General features: G+C 45.4%; 1 non-coding gene across 1 annotated transcript; it reads left to right on the top strand.

Moving 5' to 3' along the window:
- The first annotated feature begins 15,881 nt into the window (after positions 1-15,881).
- LOC116626799 lies at positions 15,882-15,988 on the top strand. Its single transcript, XR_004298339.1, has one exon. It is a non-coding gene; the product is annotated as a U6 spliceosomal RNA (small nuclear RNA).
- Positions 15,989-24,157: the final 8,169 nt, after the last annotated feature.

The following is a 24,157-nucleotide window of genomic DNA, read 5'->3' as shown; positions in this document are numbered from 1 at the left end:
GGTGCATTGTGGGCTGACGTCTTGGGGTTTGACTGTCTAGCGACGGTGGCTACCGCGAGTCGGGCGAACGCGGGCTCTCGGAGCCTCTGACCCAGGCGGGCTTAAGTCCAGGGCTCGGGCGGGAATACAGGGGATGCAGGCTCCCGGAAGGCTCGGAAACCGGGCCAGGTGTCTGGGGCCGAGAGCGCGGGGTGGGGGGTATTTCCCCACTTGGGGTGCTCGATGTCATCCACGGGCACTTCGCTGCCTTGCGGGGCTGGAGGCAGATCGCCCGGGTCTGTGCCCCCCCGCACTTCCGGGGGGCGGGAGCACCGCCCTTAAGGTGGCTCTGTTAAGTCCCCTGTGGGGGCGAGTGAAAGTGGGCTTAAGTTTAGGGGCGGTCTCGCGAGAGCGGGACCCCCACGTTGAGGACGCTGCGAAGTTTGTCTCCTGGTCAAGTTCACGAGCGATCGTCCGCGCTGCGCCTGAAAGCCAAGTGATTTGCATTGCTTGAAACTGGGTGCTTAGCTAAGTCGGCGTTGCACCCCCACTGCACCCTCCAGACCATGGGAAAAAGCGTGCGAGTGTTCACAGTTTTGCCTCGACGGGGAAGTTTTTCTATAGGGGATAGAATTGGGCAATTCAGCTTCCAGTTGTGAATGAACGTTTAGGGAATCCGAAACTTGGGGAACCCCGGTGATCGTGTGCTACCCGCCCCCGCACAACATGCAACCGCACTTCACATACACACGCACACCCCCCCCCCCCCCAACACACACACCCCACACACCTCCCGTCCTGATTTGTTTACAGGAAAACAAGTCCGAGAGGGTCGGATACTCAGAAAAAAGTCACGCAGCGAGTCAGGGGTAGGACCGGGATTTAAAAGGTGGGCCCATATCCCGGGTAGCCTCTAGGAAGCGCTAGACACATGTAAGTGATTCCTTTTCTGCGGTTGTTATTTTATCCTCCCCCTACCCCGCACCCCTTAGGGACAAAAGTTATGGCGGAAAGAATACCGAAGTCGGGAATCGTGGGTTCTCTCGTGGCCCGCGCTGCCACGGTATGAAGTGAACAAATCACTGAACTTCTTTGAGTTCCTTCAGGTCTGCAAGTGGGGCCGGTGAGACCCTCCTCACTGGGTGGGCTGAGTTCGTGTAGTATCGTCGCCTCCAGGGCCAGGGGCTGGTCGCCTAACAGCCCCCTTCTCTACCTTCCCTGGGAGTTTCCCAGAGCCTCGATGGAATGACAGGATATGAGTGTGACTTGGCAGGACCAGGTGTCCTTACCCCTGTGAAGAGCAGTGAGGGGAGGAAGGTGAGGGAGGAAAGGTCAGAAGTCAGCACTTTCCCGGGCCTCCTGTTGAGGACTGGGGTTTGAAAGTCGGACCTGCAGCAATTTGTGTTCTTAGATTCTAATTCTGGCTTTTCAGCTTCTGAACTTAGGGGAATTCAGCCTTGGGTTTATAGCCCAGAGCTTTAAGGTATTTGTGGCTTTGAGAGTTCAGATTCAATGGCCCAACGGCAGCTGGTATCAGAAATCTTGACAACTTTTCTTCACCCCACCCACTCACCTCTCTTTCCCTCCGGTAGCAGAGGAAAATTGAGTGGCTCCTGTGAGCCAGGCACTGAGCTGCGGGGGGGATACAGTGATGACAAGATCCAGTTACTTTCCTCGAGGAGGGAACATTGTCTATTCTGTTGCCCTGAATCATTTTCTTTTGTAATCAGTGAGCTGATGTTCTTAATAATTTTTTATGTTAATGGTAATAAAAATAAATTTCATGTATTAAACACCTACCACCAGCCAGGCATTCATCTGAGCCATTTAAATATGCTGTTTCTCCCCACAACCATCTCGAGCTGCGTGTATTATTATTTGGATTTAATATATGAGGAACTAGGCTCGGAGAGGTTAAGAATCTTGCTCGGGTCACACAGACAGCTGGAAATTGACCTCAGGTCTTTGTTACGTTCCCTTGTATCTGCTCTGCTCTGGAAGACTTTATCTTGTAAACTATTAGATGTCTGTAGGGAAATGGCACTTGGATAGTGGGGTAGAACAAATTACCATGCCTGATCCTCTGGAACTCCTTTCAGAACCTTCTTTCAGAGCTCCTGTATTTAGAAACTTCAAGACTTAGGACGTTGTGTGTTTCTAAGGGTTCTGTGTGTTTCTCTCTGCCTTATGTGGTTTAGTAGGCTTATTTTCTCCTTATGTTGAGAAATAGCATATTTTATCCAAAAAATAGCAGATTTGTTCATGTTAACACCCCTGCTTGGAAGCTTTCATGGCTTCCACTTATGACCAGGAGAGAGTTCAGAAACCTTTGCCCGAGAGAACCTTTCATACTCCCACTCCTGCTCTCCTGCCTCCTCTCTCACTTCCAGGATCAGTCAGGAAAGGCTGGGCTATGCTGCTCTAACAAACAAGCCGGACATCTCAGTGGCTTACCCCAGGGAAGTTTATTTCCTGCTCATGCTACAATGCCCCCGCTCAGGGTCTGCAGGAGAGTTTTGCTCACTGTGGACACTTGAGGACTTGGGCTGAAGAAGGCTTCGTCTTGACACGTGCTTCTCATTACTATCTTGGCTGGAGGAGAGAAGGCAGCAAACCATTCACTGGCTCTCCAAGCATCCACCTGGAAGTGACACACTGCACTTCTGCTCAGGTATCATTGGCCAAAGCAAGTCATGTGACAACACCTAATTTTAAATCTCTGTAATCCTGCCGAGTATCTTGAAGGGAGAGAGCCAGGACTATTTGGAGAACAACACTAATGACTCTAGCAGTCTCCTTTCTGTTCACCAAATGTTTGGCTTACTATCTTCCCACAGGCAGAATTTCCTCATTCTTTCCTCAGGGGGGACAGTCCTAAAGATTCATCTAGTCACAGTGTGTCAAGCTCACTTTCCAGGTTCTGGGTGATTCGTAGTAGACCCTGTATCAGCTCCAGATGTGCCTTTTTTTCTAAATGTGAGATGTCTCTCCTGTGCACCCTCAAGATGTAAAGTGGGACAGAGACAGGCTAGCTGTAGTGGGCACGCCGTTTAGAAAGTGAAGGAATGGGAAGCCACAGTAGATGCCAGTCCACTGAGCAGACAGGTTGAGGACCACCCCCCACCATTCAAAACCCCGATTGGACCCTGATTCTACCCCCTTCGTGCAGCTGCCCTATCCATTGCTTTCCATGACCTCTGGCTTTGCTCTCTGAGAAAGTCTTCCTTTTCTATATTTGAAGAGGGCATGAGGAAGTATGTTTTAAAATAAGCTTTTATAAAAATTGGGGGAGGTGCAGAGTGATATTAAGTCTTGAATATGGTCTCCTTTAATCCCAGGCTGATGTGCTTTTGGCTGGACAACTCTCACAAAAATGTAGGCTTCTTATCTGTTTGATTCCAGGCGTTCCATGAGCTCATAGCCACAGCCAACTCTTTCCCAGACATACTTCCATGTTTTGCTGTATTTCTTTGCTTTCTTGTTCTCTTGCCTGCTGGTATCGCTCTCTCTCTCATTCATTGTCCCTCCCTTCTCCTCTCTCTCCTGACTTGGTTTTGTGCGCTGTGGATTTTCTGGGCTGTGGTGGGAGAGTGATACTTCTCCTCCCTTTTCCAAAGCCATTCTGTCCAATTGCAAGCATATGCTGGGTAATATCTTAATGTATCCAGAAGTTATAACAATAGGTTTGAGGCCATACCCTTGACTTGATACATACTTCAAGGTTGATTTTAATTGGCCTTTTTTTTTTTTTTTGCTGAAAACCTGTCATAATTTTATATTTTACTGGTTGAGACTGAGAAACAGTAGCCTCTTCTAACCCTACAAATCTCTGAATTTATAGATTGTCCCTACTTTAATTTCTGCTTACAAACTGGGCAAATCTTCTCTGAGCTCATCTCTTTTTTGTAATAAGTTTCCAAATGTATCTAACAGCCATCAACACAGGCTACTAACATTTTGTTTTACAATCTCTTGCTTTTTAGTTCATTGGGTTCCTGATATGCCTTCTGCATTATCACAGGTGATATATTCACCAAATAAATCACCATCTTTTTATCTTCTATAAGTGTTCTTAGTTATTGCCTTCTAAATGAATGTTTACTTTTATTTGTTGTTGTTATATTACCGTGTATCTAGGTTCTTTTTTTTTTTTTTAAAGATTTTATTTATTTATTTAACAGAGAGAGACACAGAGAGGGCAGGAACACAAGCAGGGGGAGTGGGAGAGGGAGAAATAGGCCTCCCGCGGAGCAGGGAGCCCGATGTGGGGCTCGATCCCAGGACCCCGGGATCATGACCTGAGCCGAAGGTAGACGCTCAACGACTGAGCCACCCAGAATTAGGTTCTAATTTTTATATCAGTCAGGATGGGCTAGGTTTGCCACCATGTTGAACAATTCTAAAATCTCAGTGGCTTGGAGCGCCTGGGTGGCTCAGTCAGTTAAGCCTCCAACCCTTGATTTCACCTCAAGTCATGATCTTAGGGTTGTGAGATCAAGCCCCGTGTTGAGCCTGGTGTGAAGCCCCATGTGGAGTCTCATGTTGAGCCCCATGTTGGGCTCCACGGTCAACAGGGAGTCTGCTTCTCTCCCTCTCTCTCTCTCCCTCTACCCTTCCCCCTCCCCCGATTGTGTGCACGCTTGCTCTCTCTCTCTCTCTCCCAAATAAATAAATAAAATCTTTAAAATCTCAGTGGCTTAAAAAAAAAAAACTTTATTTCTTGCTCATACTACATGTTCAAGGTCAGAGGAGCTCTGCTCAATGTACTCATTCAGAGACTGAGTCTGAAGAAGGCTTCCTCTTGATAAATGCTTCCATAATCATCCCAATACCTCAACAGGGGAAAGAAAGTATGATGAATTCACATTGGCAATGAAGGTCCCTCCCAGAAATGACACACATTACTTGCATATCCATTCTATTGGTCAAAAACAAGTCACATGATCCTGTTTTACTTAAAGGGTGCAAGAAAATGCAATCCTACTATGTGTCTGGAAGTCAAGAGCTGGAAATGTGCACCTATGTATAGCCTAGGTTACACTATGGTAGCAATCCAAAAATCTTACTGGATGACAACCAAAGAATTATTTTTCATTCATACTGCATGCCCATTATGGGTTGGCTGTGTCTCTGTTTCATACAATATCATCATTTCTCTAGGAACCTTTCTGAAACATTGCTGATTGTCATGGCAAAGAGAAAAGAGCATGGTACTTAAAGCTTCGGCTGAGAGCAGTTCGCATTGTCAAGCCTGACATCAGTGGGTCTGGGCAGCAATTGTTTGCGAAGAGTAATTCAGTCTACCATACCCTGAACTACACAGGGTCTCAGCTACCCTAAACATTTTCAATTCTTCTAACGTTTTTCTGTCTTTCCATTTCATTTTATCCTTAATCTAAATGCCACCTGGCAAACTCTGACTTCCCCCTCAAGACCCTGCTCGAATAATTTCTCCCCCTGAAACTTTCTGTTACCCCCTCTCCCTCCCTACACTCAGATAGTTATTATTTTCTTTGGCTCTCACCATACTGGGTAAACACCTGAAGCAGAGAATGTTTATCATGTAGATGTCTTTTTACATCCCTGACTCCAAATCTAGGAACTGTGTCTAATTCTTTTTTAAAAATATTTTTATTATTATTATTTTTCTAATTCATTTTTATAGCTCTGATGCTTAATGCAGTGCCTGGCACATGGGAGGTTAGAAAGTGTTCAATAAATGCTTGTTGATGAATTTTTTAAAAATAGCCTTTTCTATAGTGGAATTAAGGGTTATTTTAATAGTCAAATAGTAATAGCACTTTGTTTTAATACGTAAAAATTGGGACATATCAAACTCCCCTGCTGAAACCTCCTTAAGTGCATCCTGTTGGATTTGGGATAAAACCCAAATTCTTTACCTTGCCTATAAGATCTCACGTTATCTGGGCTATATTACCTCCCAACTATTTTGTAGCCATACTGAATGTGACTGTATCGGTCAGGAGAGCCTGGGTTATACTACAGTAAAAAAAAAACAAACAAAAATCTTGGTGACTTAAGACAAAAAAAATTATTTCTTATTCCTGCTCCATATCCATCAAGGGTTGGCAGGGACTCTGATCACGTTGCCTTCTCTGGGGCCCAGCCTAATGTAGCACCTACTTTCAGGAACATTACAGATCTCGTGGTAGACAGAAAGCAAACTTTGAAGGGTCTTGGCCAGGCAGTTAAGTACATTTGCCGGAGAATGTACCATGTCACTTCTCACAATCCATTGGTTAAAACTAGTCTCATGCCCACTCTCCCATCAGCCCTACCCCCTCCAGCCCCAGCCACAAGGAGACCAGGAAGTGCAATCTTATTTTCCTGGAAGGCAGAGAGCTACACATATTTGGTGACCAGCCCTAATGACTGTCACACTGGACTTCTTTAGTACCTCAAGCAAGATAAACTATTTCTTGCCTAAGAACCTTTATAGTAGCCCTCCCACTTCTTCCCTCTTCTTTGGTCAATTTCTATTTCCTTTGGATGTTGGCTTTAATAACACTTGAAGAGGCTTTCTTTCATACTGCACCCTTCCCCCATTTAAATTAGATTCCCCTCTTATACTTTCTCATAAATCTGTTTTTTCTTTATAGCAGTTGGGAACTCAGGAATGTAATAAATAACACTCCTTCCTTTCCCTCTTGAGCTCAGAACCAGCTGGAAGTTAGACACAGGAATCACAGTGTTATTCTGATAAAGGAGAGATTGCAGGGCATGGCAGACACAATGGGTTTCCCAATGCTTTACCTGGAATTAAACTTACCTATTGGTCCCTGGCGAAGGTGGGCACTTGCAAGCCACTTCCAAATAGACAGTGAGTGTGTACATCCTGTGGACAAATTGATTCTGAAAAGACAGAGCAATGGCTGGGGTGGGCATGCTGGGTCTTTCTTCTGACTTCAGCAATCAGATAACCCAAACCTTTCTCATGGGAAGGAAGTAAGGGATGGAGAAAATGGACAAGAAATTACTCTGGCAAATATCGCCTCATGGAAAGCTGAAGCCAGGGACCTAGAGATTTCTTTGTAACAAGAGAATTTACCTAAATTTGTTATTCCATATTTCTTTGTGTAAGTCTCATTTTAAGATCCGTTTTGCCCACCAGAGGCAGGATAGGCATCCTTTAGTCTTCACTGTATCCACAGCATTTAGTATGGTGCTTGGCACATAGAGGGTGCTCATTAAGTCTCTGTTATACGTCAGAGCCCCTATGGAAGTCCTTCTTTTGAATCAGCTCTCCACAAAATTTGTTCTTATGTGCTTGAGATTGGTTTCCAATTTTGGAATGTTTCATTCTCTCCCTCACCCTCCACCTGTTTTTTCTTTTTTTTTTTTCCCCAGATTGTCAGCTTGGATATATGCATTCACATCACAATTGGAGTAAAGAGGCAGAAATGAAGAAAACTGAAATACAAGTGAGTGAACTGAGTCATTGTAGAGTATGCACAGACTAGGTTTTGATCAAGGAGGAATGTGTAATGGTTGTGCACACCATCATCCTTCTGGTGATTTCTTCTCAGCATTCAGAACTTCCACAAAACTTCCGGGATCATAAAGTGGAGGGTCATCTTCAAGTCCTGCCCCTTTCCCAGTGCAGGAATCCATTTGGCAGCATCTTCACTTACTTATATACTTCTAGTGATACTCGGGCCTGGGCAGTGCTAATTCTGCTGAATGCTGTGATTAGACCTCATTGGGAGCATTGTGGGCATGAAACAGTAGAATGCAATTTTGGCCAATCAGATCTCAGAGAGGGTCAGTCAAATGGTGAGAAGCCCAAAACTATGTCCCATGGAGAAGAGTTGAAGGAATGGGGCATATTTATTTACCCAGGGGGAAGAATAAGTGAAGTCTTCAAGTAGTTGTGCAAATGTCACATGGGAGAGTTGACCTAGTCTGTAGGTTTATAGGTCAGAATGAGGGTAATGTTTAGAGGTTAGAGAGGAAAACTCTGCAATATTTAAGGAAGAAATTTATGAAGTCACAGTTACTTATCAATGGGATAGTTGCCTTAAAAGTGGAATTGAAGGCCATCCATTCAATACATATTTGTTGTCAACCCTGTGCCAGACACTATGCTGGCTTAGTTTATGATAAATTCCCAGTGAGCTCGTAGTAGCTTGTAGTAATCATCACTTTATTTTCAAAGTTGATAAAAATCATCTTTAAATATTCTCTTTTAGAATTTGGCCAGGGGTTGGCGACCAACATTAGTGGTTTATCAATTCTGGAATTGACCCTTTATTACTCTCAAAATTTGAAAATCTGAGATGATGTTTTCTTATGTCCAGTGTTAGTTAGATGGACATTCTTGTGTGAAGACAAGAGTTTTTGGTATTCATAAACAAGTTACCTGTACTTGGGATCACTTAAGATAACTGTACTCTGATGTATGACAAATATTTGTGGCAGGAAAACTGCAAAGTGTTCACCAACTCCTTTTCCTGCTGTGCACACAGCTAAACTACATTTCCTGGCCTCCTTTGTAATTAGGTGTGGCCACGTGGCTGAGTTTTAGCCAATGCAGAGAGGGTGAAGCTAATGTATGCTAGGTACAGGCCTGGCTCCTAAAACCGTCTCTCCCCATCTCCTGGTCAAGTGTAAGGGACATAGAGAAGGATAGAGCCACAGACAGACGGAGCCTGGGTGTCTGAATGACCACATGGAAAATTGCTCACTGACCAGGAGTGTTTGCATTAGAGTTGACCTGAATGGGGAATCAACTGTATTGTGTTGAACCACAGAGATTTGAGAGTATATATGTTAAAGTTGCTAGTGTCTTCTTATTCCAACTGGTGCTGCAGGATCCGCTCAGTGAGAGAATAAACAGGGAACTGAAGTTAGGGATTTTGTTCTGCCCTTTCCTGTTTGAAGAGAATTAGTGGAGGAAGCAGAAGTAAAGGACATAGCACTTAATTACATACTGATGCTTCCTGTTGGTAATATTTTCTTCCTGTAGAATTTATAAACTTCTTGAGATGTGTGACCATTTCCTTCATCTTCTTCTATATTTAATCTTTCACTGGATATTTATTGAGAAATGCCAGGTAGCTTGGGGATTTCAGAAGAAATATAGGTAGCACATTTTGTTAGCTGTGTTGTTCATTTATTCAACAAGTTTTGAGCGTTTACCATGGGCCGATCACTGCTAAACGTTGGTGAACAAAAGCTACAGTACCTGCCCTCAAGTTGGGGCATAGCAAGGGAAGTAGACAATATGGGGGCAAGACTAGTCGAGTATGATGATGCTATGAGAAAGGGGGGCAGGACGTTCTGGATTCACACAGAAGAGACATCTGACAAAGGTAGTGGCTAGAGAATTGTCCTCTAAGGAGGTGATGAATAAATTGAAACCTAAAGGTTGAGGAAGAGTAGCCAGAAGAGGAGTCAGTGGAGAGAGAAAGAGCATTGTAGGACAAGGGAATGCATGAACAAAGGTCTGACTATGGGGCATGACAATGGGACATGTTTGGAGGGACCAAAAGGTAAACTGGAAAGTAAGAATGGAGAGGATGAGCATGAGAGGAGGAACTTGTAATAAATGTATGCACACACTTAATAAATGCATACAGAAGGCCTTGTACTCTATGTGTATACATTTACCTAGGAGGAAATACGGCTGATTAACCAACAAGATATCAACAGTTGTGATATTTGGGTAATTTTCATTTTCCTCCTTCTGTTGCTCTTTTTGTTTTAAAACTTTCTACGATAAACATGTATTACCTGTGTAATAAAAAAATTTAAAAAATAAATGTTTTCTCTTATTAGTTGTAATTGCACCTGCTGTCCCTCATTGGCTCCTCACGGTAGTTCTCTGAGCAGATGGAAGTCCAGAGTTGATACCCAGGGAAGCTGAAATTAGCTTTCCTAAGGTCCCATTCAGTCTACTTTCTCTCCTTTGCACCTGCCTTCCCTGCAGTTTTCTAGGTAGTGATGATGGCTTTTCTTGGAACTGCTCACACGAGTGCCGTGTTGCGTGTTTGTGTGTATGTAGTTTGCAACCTAGTGAAAATGGGTCAACGTTCTTATGATCCTGACCTACCTAAGAGCCTTCCCACATACAGAGGATGTCCTCAACCTACTGGACTACATCATTAGACTTGTTTTTTTCTGTGATACCATCATGTTCTTTGCCTAGTGATTTGGCAGTAGGGGAGAAAGCTATTGATAATTTTTAAAAATGAAGTTAGGGAGGAGATCGTTTCCCATTATTCTGTCAGCCCACATCTTGATTGACGGGCATGTTGATGCTTGGCCAAACCAGTGGATGGTGAATATTTACAATGAACTTCCAAACACTTGAAAGTCTTAAAATACTGTATTAACATTCTCTAAATTCTGTTATGGTAACAAATCACCTCCCAAATCTCAGAGTCTTCGAACAAATGAATTTATTTCATGTGCATGTTACGTTTCCATCATGATTTTAGGCCTTAGCTCTCTCTGAAACTCAGGCTGAAGTGGCAGCCCCCTGTCTGAAATATTGCTGCTGTGTGTCACGGGACGAGAGAGAGGTAACACCATGAGGTAGCTCTTAAAGTTTTGCTCACCTGTCACTTCCACTCACCTCTGATTGGCCAGAGTGTGTCCCAGGACTTGACAGGGAGGAACAGCAAATATTTTGACAGCTCTCTGAATGTCAGTTTCTTGATCTACAAAATGGAAATAGGTAAAATATATTATGATATATTTGAACCCTGGAATATCATGTAGCTAGTTTAAAAAGTGAGTTAAAAAGATGAGTTGACCTAAAGACAAACCCATGATACCACGTTACACGAAGAGAGCAAGTTGCAGAGCAATGTGTATAATATGGTCTCATTTTTGCATACATTAAAAAACCCTTATACCTGAGATATTTGTTTGCATGAGAATATAATAAGAACAGCTTATGTTTAATGAGTGGCTACATTATATGCCCATCACTGTGCTAAGTGCTTTTTACATGCATTTGCTCATTTAATCTTTGGAGAGTCCAGAGAAAGGAGTAGAAAGTTACCTATCAAATGGTGATTGTCAGCTACTTTCACTGGGGGTGGGATAAAGAGATGGTACTTTTTAAAAGCATATGATTTCTGTAAATTTTTCCTGGTCACAATAGGTGGATTAATCAGCTTTTGTCATGAAACAAACCACCACAAAATCGGAGTGCTATCTAAGGTTAAGTGCTGTTTTTCCTGCTTATGGGTCTACAGGTTAGCTGAGGTGGCTTACACTTCTTAAGGTCCTGGTGGGTGGTCTCTTCTCTCCACCGCACGGGGCTCCCTGGCAGTTTTCAGAGTAGTGATGCTGGTTTCTCCTGGAACTGCTGACTCGAGTGCCATATTGCATGTGTTCACGGGCACCCTGAAGAGATAGGGTTGAGGGTCCAGTGCAGGTCTGCTTGATGTGTCTCATTCTGGAACTCATCCTAGAGAGGCAGGATCTACCAGGGATCTGTTCTTCTCATGGCAGAGGTTGGGGCAAATGGAAACGTGGGAAGCTTTTTAAGACCGAGGCTTGGAACTGGTATACTGTCATTTTTGCCCACTTTCTATAGTTGAAGCAAGCCACATGGCCAAGTCCAATATCAGTGAAGCTTGGAGGTCATGGAGGATATGGAAGGAGATAGTGAATATTTGCTGTATAGTCATCTACTATAATCCACATTCACTGCTTTGTTAGTTATAAAAATAGCAATAAAGTGAGGAAAAGAGAATACTTAGCCAGCATAGTTTAAATTGCGTTCAATATATTACAAAGTTGCATTAAGCATTTCTTAAAAATACAAACTCCATATTTACAATTATAATGAGCTTAGTGATAGCCACATGGGCATTTAATTAATCAGAGTACTCATTGCCTGGAAGGGCAGGTAGGCGTTTACACCACCTTGGCTTATGTGGCTTGTGATGTGACATTCTAAGCATCATTCAGAGACTCTAATGGCCCTCTGTATGCATCCCTGCTAATCGTGTGGCCATCTGTAGCACAAGGAGCTTGAATCATGAAATCAGAGATTCTTAGAGCAGGAAGGGCTCTGGTGCCCATGGTAGGCAGGTGCCTTCTAGCTTACATGGACAGCTGCTTCTGCCAATTATAGTTATTCTTGATTGGGTGTGTCTCACATTGCTGGAAAGTGGTTATGGAAATCAAAATTCCTTCATTCAGCCAGTGGGGACAGTGGACCTCCCAGCTGTCACTTACCTGAGTGACACATTAAATTAGTAGCTAAGATAGGATTGAAACCCAGGTGTCTAGAGCGGGCCCAGGGCTTTTCACTTTTCTCTCTGCATAACACAAACATCAAGTGTATGGATCATTTGGGAATAGTCACTAGGCCCTGAAACTTCCATTACTCTCTTTAAAATCTATATTGTCTTCTTTCGCTACTGCTTCCTCTGTCTTGCGAGAACCCAAGCACTTCTTAGACCTACTACGTCTGAGTCCTGGGATGAAAACACCAATTGGCACAGACGCTGAAATAAAGAGTGCCATGTTAAATTCCTGAAGACACTGGCCAGGGAATCATGCCTATTTTAATTTCCTTTCTATTCGAGCTAATTTAGACAATATCTGCTGATCTAGCTCATGGGAATCAACTGCATAAAGAAAATGTTTTATTAAGGGCTTTGTAAGGATTAAGAGTTGTGTTCCTCAAGTTTCAATGATTTACGCACTGCTTTCTCCATTTTGCTATGTTCACTTACAGATCTAAAATTAATTTTCTTGGTATTTTTCTTTAAAGAGATTTACTTTCTTAAAACTTAAAGCTATTTTTTATAGGAGATGATGTCTTACAATTTTAAGTTGATAACAAATATTACTTGCCAGAAACATTTAGACCACTGTAAAAATAAATACACAGTCATTCAAATAAATAGATTTGTCCTTGTACCACCGAAAGTATTCTCTTATTCTATAGGAGGTAGGCATTCTCCACTGATACAGTGGAAAAGTATGGGCTTTGGAATCAGGAAGACTTGGGTTCAAATCTCAATGCATTCCCTTCCCAGTAGTATGATCTTGGGCAGTTTCCTTAAACTGTTGAACATCAGTTTCTTGTCTATAAAATGGAATGACAACAGCTATCTCACAGCGTGTGTGTGTGTTCAAAAAGCATCAAATGTCATTCTTGGCTCATAGTTGAAGTTCAAAAAATTTAGCTACCTTCTTTCCCTCATTTTCTCCCCCAAATGGCATTCATGGACCCTATTGTTGGATAAAGGAATGATCTGTGGGCAGAATTAATTGTTCCCTGAATATCTTACTGATCAATTGCTTACCATATCACTAGGAAATGTGCTAAATGTTGTGGGTACAGTGAAAATTGGGTAAATGGACTTGAAGACTTGGATTCAAGTACTGTTTCGTCACCTTTGGATGAGTCACTAAACATCTCTGAGCCTCAGTTCCCTCATCTGAAAATGAGGGTGGTAATTGCCACTTCCCCCTACTTCATAGAACTTGGGTAAGGAATGCCATAGGAGCAGGTAGAAAATGCTACAGGCATTTCTGCTACAACATGACATGGAAGTTCCTGCAAAGCTTGGTGTTCTGCAGAGTTGTACATTAAAAAATAATAGGCCTTTTTGCAAAAATAAGGTTGAGGCAGACCACTGAAAACCTGTGCAGTATTGTAACCACAATGCTAAGATAAAACTCTCAGTATCCTAAAAAGACCTGTTAAATTTTGACAGAATAAATAAATACACACACACACACACACACACTATAGCAAATATAGGACTCAACCTTAAAACTGGCAAAGGTTGCTTGATGGAAGGCATAAGGGAGAGAGGAGGCTGCCCAGTTATGGTGGTGAGGGCAGGTGCTTGAAGATGGGGGCACACCATGCAATAAACCCTTTTAAGAAAGGCAACGTGGGCAAATAGCTCAGCAGGAGGATGGAGGGTGAAAGGGCACTATGCCCAGTCCCCCTAGTTCTGTATGCCTCTGAGGCAATCACATTCCCCTGTGCAGGACAGTCTCTGTTCCCTGCTGTTCCTCAGTGGAACAAAATGCTAACATCCTGGGAAAAATCAGTGTGAAAGAAGGCGGCTCTCATTCCTCTAGTGATCAGTCTTAGCTTGTCTTCAAGTCTCATGTGTCACAGTATCGTGTTGTAGAGCACAGTGGCTGCGTATGCTGATGTGGAGGCCGAGGGGTGCAGTTCTCGACCAAGAGCCTGCCCCAGTCCCGGGCTTCATGAGCTGCCCAAGCAGAGACTCCCAGAGGCAGAATACATTCAGAGACTTCCCTCCCTTCCCTGTTTGATTGGTCCACACCGCCCTCCTCTCCTTGGTTGCAGGGCTCTTCTTCCTCACTAGCCTGTGACTCCTGGAGAGAGGGCTCTGTCATATTCCCTGATGTGCTCTGAGGGCCCCCATAAGGGCCCTGGAGCACAATGGTTGCATTAGAGCTGAACCCCCTTTCCTAGGCAGCGAAGGGCCCTGGGCTTTCCTGAGAGCATCGGAACCAGTGGACCCCCTTGAGATGCGGATGCAAGCACTCTTCCAGGACAGGGACACTGTCTCATTCAACTCTATCTCCAGTGGGTCCCAGCCCTACTTTACCTATGCAAGGGCATGAAGGGGCTAGTGGCATATCTTCCTCCTCAGTGCTCCTCCTTCCCTCCTTCCCTCCCTCCCCCCTCCCTGCTGACTTTTCATTCTTTTGACAAATACTGATTGAGGATCTATCCCATACCACACATTATACAAGGTCCTGGGAATGAAGTGGTGGGCAAAAAAGACATGGAATCTGCCCTCATGGTGCTTCTATATCACCTAGAGGTTAAGCACTTAACCTCTGGAGCCAGAGTGTCTGGCTCTGATGTCTGGCTCTGTCCTTGACGCACTATATGCACTTGGTCAAACTCCTCTCTCTGAATCTGTCTCCTCATCTGTAAAATAAGGTTCACAATAGAATCTATTTCAGAGGGTTGTTATGGATGTTAAATGAATGATGAGTACCTAACCCGGGAAGTGCCCAGTAAATGTCAACTGTGATCACTGGTATTATAGTTGCTATATATAGGTAATAAATAAATTAATATGAAATCACAGTAAGCAGCAAGTGTTAGGAGTGAAAAAAGCCAGGTGGGGATTGCCTGTGATCTGGAACTATGTTTTCCCTGCGGTGTAGCTAGCAGGATATTGAATATTATCTGACGGGGGAGTTGGGAGACAGTTGAGCTACTGACCTAGAAGATCTCCAAACACTTCTGGCTTTAAGGAAATAAAATGGAGGATCTTCTTAAAGGGGATGATCTGAAAGGGCCTCTCTAAAGAGGGGCTACAACACAAAGGATATAAATGCTGAGCCTGGGAGAGGAGAGTGGTTTGGGAAGGGCATTCGGGGCAGAGGAAAAGGCAGGGAAGAGCCATCACCAGTGATCAGCTGTTGAGGACTGTTTCTACAGGCTCTGCACTAGGTCAATTCTGTTAAAAGATCTTCCGTTTTCCACTGGTCAGTTAAAGTATCTACTGTATGGGGGGCTCTCAGTTGTGGCTTTTAAGCGCTGGAGATTGGACACTGGAGAGTGGGGGGAGAGGGTCAGAGCAAGAGGGAGACAAAGAGAACCTCAGGCAGACTCCCTGCTGAGCGGGGAGCCCAACACAGGACTCGATCCCACGACCCTGAGATCATGATCTGAGCTGAAACCAAAGAGTCGGTTGCATAACTGACTGAGCCACCCAGGCGGCCCTGGTATCATCCATATTTTGAAGATTCTAGAACTCCACGTCTTTTCGGGCTATTACTGTGGCTCACTCTACGCTGCCATGTCTGTGGGGAAGTGGTTTCATTTCCCAGGCTACCGTTGAGCAAAATAAAGAAAGGAAATACAATGAACATGCATTTCTAGGTACCACATTCCAAATTCACCCCCAGCGCTCGCTTCGGCAGCACATATACTAAAATGGGAACAATACAGAGGAGATTAGCTTGGCCCCTGCAGAAGGATGACATGCAAATTTGTGAAGCATTCCATATACTAAACAAACAAACAAATAAATAAATTGACTCCTAGTCCCAAAGTTTCAAACCGTACGTGTTACTAGCCACATACAGTTTGGGTAACCTTGGTCATGTCATCTCATTTCCTATTCATTCACGAATTCTCATTCAGCAAATACCGATTGAGCAAGAAGTATATGCTAGCATGACAGGCTAGATGGGTCACTTGGGGCCTCAGCTTCTCCACCAATAGCGTGAAGGCCTGGGCCAGATCACTGGTTCTCCACTGTAGTGCTGACTCCCAACCTCCATTTTATTAAACAAATTAGAGTGGATTCAAAAAGTTATCCCTTTAATAGCTTCAGCTTACACCCAGGGATACTGAAAAGCTTTCTCTGGTGGGAGAGAAAACTGGATTGACAGCTAGCAGCTGGAAATGTTTATTATTATTACCCCATGAATTGTTTTCTCTGCCTAGACTGTTAGGCTCTGTGAGTCTCACCTGTCCAAGACGCCATGGAAAGGGTTGAGAACTGCTGAACTGGGTGTTCTCTGAGGCCCAACTGCCAGATTGCCGCGGTGCTTTTGTTTTACGTAAGTGGTGGTATTGCCGATAATATTAGTGGTAATTATTTATAACATTATCTTAAATGATCAAATCAAGGGGTACTTTCTCTCCCTTTTTATTCTAGTTATCAATATGCTTTACATTCCAAACTCCAATAGTTTCCCTAAAGCCGGTCAGATCAGTGCTGTCCGCTCTGACTTTAGCCAGAGAAGAATGGGGCTGCTCCCACGCTAGGTATCAGCAATGTTTATGTCCACCCTTTTGCCAGTTCAACACCAGCCCGGTTTGGGGTTTTCCAGGATGATGAGATGATGATGGTAGAGGTAATTATAACCCTGTGAAAATACTATTAGCCCCATATTCTGGATAAGGAGACGAAGACTCAGAGAGGGGACACAGCTTGCCTTCAGACACATGGCTAGGAATTAGCAAAGACAGGATTTACTTCTGGTTCCATCTGACTCCAAGCCTGTCTCTTTCCACTAAACCGTACTACACCACTCCCCGAGTGGACGTTCAAGGTCAGGAGCCCCAGGGGACCAGCAGGTCTGTCAAGTTCTGCAGGACCAAGCTGTTTATCGTTGCAGAGGACACTCATCACTGCACTAATTACATTAATTGCTGCCCACTCTGGGGCTAGGTGGGTGGCTTAACACTACCTAGCAACATGGTAATGATGCCTGGGCCTGCCTTTCTGCGTGAAAACATCTGACAGCCTTTTTTTTTCCCCCTCTTTTAAACTCCTTCCCATGGTGGCCAGAGATAGTAATTATAGGTTCTATTGGTTGGAAGTTAGTGACTCTGTGCCTTGTAGGGGAAAGGTCAAGACTCTGAACTTTGCCCTCCATCAACATCAGCTGTGTGCTTGACACTTTATTTAAGGGATCTTTATAATCCTCGTGATAGCGCAGAAGGAGGTATTATATTATCCTTGTTTTGTTTATAGGGGAACCCAGTCACCTCTTTGGGATCACATAGCCAGGAAGGGCTGGAAACCGGCTTAGAACTCAGGGCTGTCGGAGGACAAAGTGAGTTTCCACTCATTTCCCTAGACCACAGTACCTCTCAACAGGAGTCTTTTTCCTCCTGATGCTCCAAACTGAATTACCAGAGTAGTTGAGTCTGCATTTCCGGAGAAGAAGCAGGGCACTGGGAATCAGTGTTTTTAGGAGCCCTCTATTGCCGAGGGATGAATATTTGACATTTCAACTGTCCTACTAGTACCCCTTCCTTGAGCTTCTCAAGGAAATGGTAACAGAATGTTCCAGTTGACTTTTTAAGAAGTAATCTGAAGACCGCCTACTTCCTGGGAATAGACAAGATGGCTTTGGCAGTTCATCATGACTGGGCAAATGACTTAACTTCCCCAGAGACCCAGATAACAGAGGTTAATTTAGGAAGTAATTGACTTTGGAATGTTGTGTATGCATGCACTTTATGGGTGTGTCCATATCCATATGTGTATGTATACATGTCAATAAATGTGTGTGTGTGCCCGTGTGCGTGTGTGTTCTTCAAGAAGTCTTAGAGAACTGGTCGGCATAGATGACTTGGTTCTCTTCTTACCTACCACCTATCTGTAAATGAAGTTTAAAAATATATTTTACTAAAGGTCGAAACAGTGGCGTTATGTAATGACACAGAGTCGTGGTTAGGATACGAGGAGGTAGACCAGCACTAAATCTTGGCTCTGCCGCCTACCAGCTGTTGTGACTTGGGCAAGTCACTTAACCTCTCTGGGCATCCATTCTGACCTCATGGGGCTGTTGCACGTCAGGGGACTTTTTGAGAGCAGGGACTATGTCTATAATCTTCTCTGCACCTAGCCAGAATGAGGCTTGGAAGGAACAGGCTTTGGACTTAGACAATCTCTTGACTCTGATTCCAGCATTCCCATATTGGCTGTGTGACCTTGGAGAAATTACTTAACTTCTCTGGGCCTCAGATTCCTCATGTGAATAGAGGCTCATGATTCCTACCTCAAACGATCATTATATGATGAGGTGGGACATATGAGGATCTAGTACAGAGGCTGGCACCTGGGAGGTATCCATTTCCCTTTTGCTGGTCCCAGAGTCTGACATGCAGTAATTAACAACGGAGTTCTTGTTTCTATGTAAAACAGTCTTTTCTCTCACACTTCATTTGTATTTTCTCCTTTCCACCCTTTTTCTTTCTTCCCCTCACCTTCCTTTCCCTTCCTTTTCTTCGTCCTTTTCAGTCTGCTCCAATCCACTGTGACTCAAGGCCTCCATCCAGGACTCTCCATCCCCAGGAATCTGACAGCAGCCTTCTCCCTGGCCTCCTTGCCTCCAGCCTGCCCTCTGTTGTTTATCCTTCCAGAACCTGCACCAGACCTCCCCCCACCCCTAGTGGCTTCTCATCACACCCAGAGCAGTCCAAGGTCCTCACTGTGGCTGGCAGACCCTGTGTGGACAGTGTCCTGGCAAATTCTCAGACTGGCTTCCTCCTGCCCTATCTCAGCTCCCTCTGCTCCAGCCTCGAAGGTCTCCTGGACATTGGAACTTTTCAAGCACATTCTACCTTCGGATTATTTATACTTGCAGTTCCCTCCCCCTCCAAGTATCCACAGACTTCGCTCTCGCTTCCTCAGGCCTCTGCTCTCCTGTCACCTTATCAGGAAGGCCCTCCTGGATGACCTGCATAACATGGCACGCCCAGTCTCTCCCAGTCCCCCATTTGATTTTCCTTCTCACGTCTCGGTGAAATAGTATATATTTATGTATTTACTTTTTATTGTCTCTCTCCTCCCCCCCAGTAGAATATAAGCTTTATAGGAATAGATTGTGTTCCCCCCCTTTTCCTATTTATTTTTATTGAGTGATAGCTGACATACAATGTTATATTAGTATCAGGTGTAGAACCTCGCGAATCCACAGTTACATATATTATGAAATGTTCACCAGGATAAGTGTAGTTGCCATCTGTCACCGTACAATGTTATTACCATATGATTGCTTTCTGCCGACATACAGTCGGCGCTCCATAAATAGTTGCTGAGCGCATGAAAGCGTGTGACCTCTCTCCGAAGTGCCAGGACGAGCCCGCGTCAATGCTACAGGTGACTGCAGGCCTGGTGGCTCACTGACCAGCATGTATGTTACCCAGACCAAGGCGATGAGCAGCGAGGAGGCGGATTAGGGGCCCACCCCCTTCACACACGCACCCCCAGGGACCAGTGCTGTTGCGTCTGTGGCAGTGACGTGCCCGCTCTCACGCTTGTGCTTCCTGCCGTCGTCGTGGGGTTGTCTGGAATTCCCATGGCGGCTTTACAGTATGATTAATTTTGCACATACAGATGCATACCGATCATAGATAAGGATCACTCAAGGTTTACATTTGGCACCAGCACAACACATGGAAAGTTAGAAGTATGATACCTAACTGTTCCCAGCCTATGAAAGCAAAAACACAAAGTCTGCTAGCTGAACCCCTCTCCTCCACTGGTCTCTCCCCCTCTCTTCCTTCTCCCTGTCCTGATTCTGTTCCTGACAAAGCCTGGTAGCTCAGCCAAGTGAAGGACAGCCTTGGGAGCCCAGCGCTCCAGACCCAACACCCACAGTGGGAGCACTGTGAGATCTCAAGCCAGTGGCCCCACCCCCCCTGAGCCTCAATTCCCCCTTCTCGAAGATGGGCCTTGAGAACATACTCAAGAATACGTCTTGAGCGGAAATTGACCGAATGGGACACCAGTGTGGCGTGGCTAGCGGGCAGTGAGCACGCGCCGATGCTAGTGCTTTCCATGCTGACTGACTGACCTGACCATGGGGTTGGGAGAACCTTGCGTTGGCTTCAGTCAACCTTTAGAATAGGCAACCCAGCTGAAAATGCAGACAAGGCCTTTGGGACTCAGCACCTCATAAGGTCTTTCACGGAGGCCCTACTGTTTGCATGGTGAGGTTTCTGAAGATGCTGGGGCAGGTAGGTGGCTGGGATGTCGCAGCCATGAGGGGCGCGGTTGCAGCTAATCCTGGTTTCCTAGGGCCGCGGGAACAAATGCCACAAGCTTGGTGGCTTCAAACAACAGAAATTTATTTTCACACAGGTCTGGAGGCCCAAAACCCTGTGCTCCCATGGAAGGCTCGAAGGGAGAAGCCACTCTTTGCCTCCCCTAGCTTATGGCAGCATCACTCCGACCCCTGCCTCCCTCTTCACGTGGCTGATTTAGGGCCCACCCTAAATCCAAAATGATCTCATTTTGAGATCCTTTATTATGTCTGCAAAGACCCTATCTCCAAATAGGGTCACATTTGCAAGTACCGTGGGTTGGATATATCTTTTTGGAGGACACAATTCAACCCAACCCACTACAGAACCCCTCCCGTGCGCCGACACCCCCCCCTGCCCACCCCAGAATTTCAGATTAGGCAAAGGGACAGAGCACGCAGCTGAAAAAGCAGAGTTTCAAGTCAAGAGGGAAACAAGCCGTACTGGAAGGTGGGCAGGGAGTGGATTCATTCGTTCTTTGACCCAGAAACACGTGCGGGGCCTCTGTGCTGAGCGGGCGGCTGGGAAGCAGGAATTAGAGAGCATAGACCCTGCCTGCCTTCAAGGGGTTCACGGACTGGGGGCGGCAGACAGAGAAACAGGCGTTCCCAGCTCAGAACGGCAGGGCTGTGCAGGAAGTGGGCCCTGGTGCGGGGAGGCTTAGCGGGTCTGGGTCCCAACTCTGGAGGAGTGGTGGTCAGAGAAGACTCCTGGAGGCAGGATTGTCTCACCTGAGGCCGGAGGGATGAGGCAGTGGGAACCAACCTGCCCAAGGAGGGAAGAGTTCCGGAAAGAAAGGAACAGAGGCGGGAGAGCCTGGCCTCTGTGGGTCCTGCACAAAGTGGGGGGTGGTGGGCTGGAGAGACAGGCAGGGGGTCCCATTATATAGGGTGCTTTTACGAATAAAAATTAGAAAAAGCCTTTAGTGGAAGGTGATATTCCAGTAGATTTTAAAATTATATTTGTTTGTTGTGTCTTTTTAAAAGAACTAGATCATGTACACAGAAAAGTGCACAAATCCTGAGTGCAGCTTGGTGAATCAGTGAGTAGCTTCACATGCACCCCACCGAGGTCGCTTGGGTGTCTGGATTGTCAGTGGCAGGGGCCAGGAGATAGAGGAGAGTCTGAGATGGGCCCAGGACTCAGAAGTTCTTTTTTGTCCTGTGGATAAATGACCGCCCATAATAGGAAGAACCTAGGACCTAGAGAAGGCAAACTCAGGTATGAGCCCCATATCTGGTATTTCCTTGCTGTGTGATTCTCAGGCAAGTGACGATGCTTCTTTTAGTCTCAGTTTTACCATTTTTAGAATGGGCCAACAGCATCTGCTTCACCAAGACGTTGTGAAGGTTGAAATGAGACAAAGCTGGGGAAAGCATTATGCAAAATAGTTGCCAATAGGATTCTCAAATTCTAACCTGTCTCAGGTCTGGACTGCTTCATTTGACCTTCTTCCTTTTCCATCTGACAGTTTTTCAGAGAAAAGAGGAGGAGAGGAGGGAGAGAATTTCTCTTTTTGCAGTGCTTTTTAGTTTGGTTCTCATTCCAAAATAATTTACCCCGGATCTGGATCCGGATCCATATCCAGAGTGTCACTCCCATACCCTTCTTTGTCCCTGCCCTTCCTGCTCACTGCTGGCCCTCCCATCCAAACAGGCTCCACTGAGGCAGAGGAAGGAGGGAGGAGTTGGGGAAGAGGTTTGAGGCTGAAGATGATTTCGATTCTCCTTTCCCAGCCTCCCTCCGAGGACCTGCTGTCCCCAGCTCTGCACTGGGCATTGGGAATTGTCGGTGGTGGGTGGAGGGAGACGTAGGGGGGAAATGTGGCATTCCCACTCAGATGGTGGGCTGGCTCATTTATTGAGGCAAAACAAAAAGAGGTCCAGAACAGAGCAAAGCCAGCTAGGGTCCAAGTCTTACTGTTAAGAGGCAAAAAGCCCCAAAGGAGTTGAGAAACAGATGAGGCCACTTTATTGGGTAAAACACTATAAAAAAGGTGAGCTCAGCACTGGACTCCCCTCTCTCCTCCCGTTTCAGATTCTTGGCATTTCTGCAATAACTCTCTTTAAGTGTTCTAGACCATTCTTTTACAGACATTGTCTTATATGATCCTCACAATGAGACCCCAAAACTAAGTATTGTAATTACCATCTTTTCAGACTGACACTTCCAGTGACTTGCCCCAGATCACATCACTCACTGTTAAAGGAAGGAAACAGCTTTGGGCCCCCATTCATCTGGCTGCAAAGTTCCTGCCCTCTCCCCGCAGCTCTACAGTTTTGTTGAAGGTCTGGGGAAGGGAGCCACTTGTTTTATCAGGCTGCATCACATTGCGTGCATTTTTAGTATGTGTAGGCACATGTCAGCCAGCATGTTGCTGTGCCTGCTGGGTGAGTCGTAATGATTGCATTTTGAGTGGCTAACTGCATTTTTGCTGGCAAGGCCCAGCTCAAGGAGAACAGGAAAGGAAGCGTACTAGCCCTCTGTGTGGGAAGCCAGTCACACGGGAGAGGGCTGGTCCTTGAACAAACGATTGGGAAATGGCTCTGTTTAGCCCTGGTGGAACTTTACTTCACTGGGGGCCCCTGGGTTTTTCCATGACTATTCTATTTCCGAAGAACAATTCATTCCCTATTCTTAAAAAAAAAAAAAAGGGAACTAATATTTGTTTAGCACCCACTCTGTGCCATCATGGTGCTGGGTGCTTTACGACAATTAATCCCCGCAAACCCTGCCGAGGGGGCATCCCTGCTCAGCCCCTGAGACAGATGTAGGAAGGTGGGGCCATTTGTTCGAGATCCCTCTGCTGGTGTGGAGCAGGGCCAGGGCTCCTGCCCAGTGCTGGCCGAACAGCAGGCCACACTGGCATCTTCAAGTCATTGGTAAGACATCTTATTTTTCAGTTACATTGTAAATTGCCTCTAATTCAGGACCCAGGATGCTGGTGAACAGACTCTGCCCCTGCTCTTTTAGAAAAAGAAATGCTTTTTCATTCCTGAGTAACTGCAGTGTTTTGTCCCAGAGATAAAAATCTTCGCTTCAGGTCACCTGAGTGTGATGTTAAGGTAGCGTGTTTGACTTTTTTTCTTGGTGTTTTTCCTAAGGCATCTGGCCTCCTTTGAAGACCTTTCTCTGCTGTAACGGGCAGTTCTTCGCTGCTGAGGTGGCACCAGCCATGACAGTGAAGGCTAGACCAGGGGTGTGGATGAGCCTATTGTCAGGAAAGCCAACTGGCTGTGCTCAGAGTCCAGAAGGACCTCTGAGATTGGAGATGGGCTCTAACAGTCTCCCAAAGACCCTGGGTCCCCACTTACACAGTGCCACCATAACAAGAAGTCCTCAGCACCATCTGAGACCATTTGGCCTCTGAGACAAGCATTTGGGCCACCAGCCCCTTTAAGAGATGACAATTTTGCATACCTGGATGGTCTTAGTTTTTGCGCTGGGCAGACAGATTGACCAAACCTTCCAGAAGTGGCGTGAATAATGAAGATGAAGGTCTTTGCAACTTTAGGGCCTGTTCTTTTCAAATCTCTTTTAAGGCTCACAAAAGCTGGGAGCAACAGGCAGAGAGACTGGGGGAGAATGAGCTCTTAGCATGGCTGTGGCAGAGAAAGCCCCAGACTTGGGCTG

The sequence above is a fragment of the Phoca vitulina genome, unplaced genomic scaffold (genome assembly GCF_004348235.1).
Source record: "Phoca vitulina isolate PV1807 unplaced genomic scaffold, GSC_HSeal_1.0 scaffold2, whole genome shotgun sequence".
NCBI lineage: Eukaryota > Metazoa > Chordata > Mammalia > Carnivora > Phocidae > Phoca > Phoca vitulina.
The sequence above is the reverse complement of the archived record's forward strand: the minus strand, read 5'-3'. Positions and strand labels throughout refer to the sequence as shown.